We start from the raw sequence: 3064 nt of genomic DNA on the forward strand, positions 1-3064 counted from the left end.
TCATAGCAGTACCCATGGACGATAATAACCAATTTATGTCCCTTGCATTTAGAGTTGGAAAAACATAAAGTAGAGAATTATGGATATGGTTTTATCGATGCTGAAAGAATATATTTGGGATATGACCCCTTTAGCCACAGTGTACGATTTGGTTATTTCCATTGAGATGGTAATCAAAGTTATATCCTCAAATGCATATCACGAGCTCTATTGTTGACATTAAATGATGAATATATGAGCAAAGATTGAAAAATATGAGAGAATTGAATTTTTGTTTTGGGAGACATACAAAGCTTATAGAGAGTCTGATTCAGTGATAACTTGGCTACGGTGCACACTTACCAATGGTCATCGAATATATATATATATATATATATATATATATATATATATATATATATATATATCATTGTATTCTAACTATTTATTGTGTGGATGTAAGATTGAATGTGTAACACCCAATCCATGTATTATTTACATTTTGGTCCCTTATATATTGAATTACTGCTTTTGGACCTTGTTATTAGGGAATTTAGAGGAAGGAGGGACCATTTCTACCAACTTTGGATTTTGGAGGCGGAGCCCGAACGCGTGGCGTTCCCCTGACGAACGCGTTGTGTTCCCGCGTTGAATGCAAACCCTAATTTTTAGGGTTTGGGACCTATATAAACCACATTATGACTCAAGCCCTGGCCTCCTTACCAGCCTCTCAACCTCAGAAACCCTAGATAGCCTCTGATTCCTTATTATTGTGTGTGTTTTGGCCTTGTGAAGTTCTTTGTGGTGCTTAGGAGCTTGAAAGGAGAAAGGGGAAGCTAGTGAAGAAGAACTTGAGTATCTTGAGCTCAAGGATCCGGGATAACATCACCTTTTGACACTCATTTGAGGTAAAAAGCTTCCAACTTGCCTCATGTATGCTTAGATCCATGTTAATGGAGTTTTGGACCATTTTGGGCCCCAATAAAGGATTTTTATGAGTCCAATCCATTTTTGGACTTACGGTTGCTACCCTTGATGCTAATGGTGTCTCTATATCAGTAAAGTTTCGATCTTTCAGGTCTTAATGGGTTCATGTAAGAGTTAGGACCATATTTGTGGAAGTTGATTGTTATTTCTTGAGATTTGGACTTATAGGCACACGCAAAGTCACTAAGTCCGTGAATTTATGATTATAGAGGTCCTAGATAGCTTAGATCTGTGTTTGGATAGTATGGCTAAGCATTAAGTGCTTAATGGCCCGTGTTTGAAAACTGGATGCGAACGCCCTGCATAGGTCTAGGGAATGCCCTGAGTTCGTTGCGTCAGTGGGTCTTTTGGGCCATTTCCCCAGACTAGATGATTATGGGCTTTAGTGGATTATTCTTTTGGGTTGATAATGAATTTTATTACATATTGGACTTGAGGGAAGGCCCATATGAGAAGTTCGGCCCAATTTAGAAAATTGGGCCATTAGTGGGCTTGGTGAGAATATATGGATTTGGGCCTTTATGTTATGGATTTGGGCCTAGGTCACGAGTCCATTTAGATCAGGGGTAAAATGATCATTTTACCCTAAGAAGGAATGTTTGGATTTTGACTAAGTTTTATTTAGTAATGATAGCTTGGGGAGTCGTGGGAGCAGCCGATAGAGATTCCTTACCGAGAGATTTAGCAGCCAACTTTGTGAGGTGAGTTTTCCTCCAGTAGAAATGGGATGAAGGCACTAATTCCAGCCTATTTATGTATGTTAGCAGATGTCGAACTAAGGTCTAATGTCGGGCTGAGCCCGATGTAGGTTTAAATGTTTCTAGACTTCGGTCCGATGTCGGGGAAAGCCCGAGGAATGTTTGTATGCTTGATGTCTTCATGATTCTTGCATGTGTTTGTTTATGTGTTTCGGGCTTCGATCCAATGTTGAGGCAAGCCCGGGGAATGTTAGCTTATATGTTATGTTTATATGTTCTGGGCTTCGTTCTGATGTCGGGGCAAGCCCGATGAATGTTTATATGTTTATGCTATATGTTTATGTTATATGTTTATGTTATATGCTTGTTGGTATGTTATATGTATACTAGAATTCAGTCTGATGTCGGGCAGAACCCAATGTAGCGGGCAAGGCCCAATGTATGTTATTATGTGATTATGTGTATGGTATGTGGTAGTTTGCGGAGACTCGCTAAGCTTCATGCTTACAGTTTTCAGTTTTGGTTTCAGGTACTTCCGCTAGTAAGGGGAAGAGTTCGGGATGAATGCATGGCACACACCACAACATTTATACTGAGATGATTTACTATGATGTTTTGACATATGATTTTGGTATATTGACAGATGTTTATGATATTTTTGGAAATACACGACTAATTGTTTTTATATGATGAATAATATTTATGGTTTCATTAATGATTTAAAATGAAAATTTTAGACTGTATTTTTGAGATGTTTCAAGTTGGTATCAGAGCCTTGGTTTGAGGGATTCGGGCACACTCTCGGGTGTGTATGGACTCAAACTGAGGACTTGGTATGAAAATTTTCAAATTAAAAATTATTTTTATAAAAAGAACTTTGGAAAAAGAAAAGAATTTTGAAAAGAGAAAGGAATTTTGGAAAGAAAAAAGGTTGTGGTGCATGCAATCAGTCGAGCTCAAGTAAGTACTCCCAAATTACCCATACAAGTTTATGTTATGATATGTTTATGTGAACTGCATGCTAGATTAGGGTTAAGGATCTAGGAATGATGCCTTATGTGCCTGTTATATGTATATCAGCTTTATAAACTCCATGTTAGTACAGATTAATCAGTGATATGATGGATTGATTAGAATATGCTTGATTATGTTTACTTAATGCTTGAATACTAGTTTCTTTGTGCTTTTAGGAGTTCTAGTTATCTTTTACTAGCCAGTAAACGAATATGTTAAGTTACATATTATGAGGACTAAATAATTTCAGAATGTTAGGTCTAGCTCTATTTCGCAGCTCTTGTTTGAGTCAAACCGTTATAGGGTAGGACCTCTCATTCGAAGAATTATCTAGTCTTAGTGATATGTAATGGTATTCGCAAGGTAGTTAAGGGGAGATAACTGGG

Source organism: Lactuca saligna, chromosome 2, assembly GCF_052625555.1.
Source record: "Lactuca saligna cultivar CGN05327 chromosome 2, ASM5262555v1, whole genome shotgun sequence".
Taxonomy (NCBI): domain Eukaryota; kingdom Viridiplantae; phylum Streptophyta; class Magnoliopsida; order Asterales; family Asteraceae; genus Lactuca; species Lactuca saligna.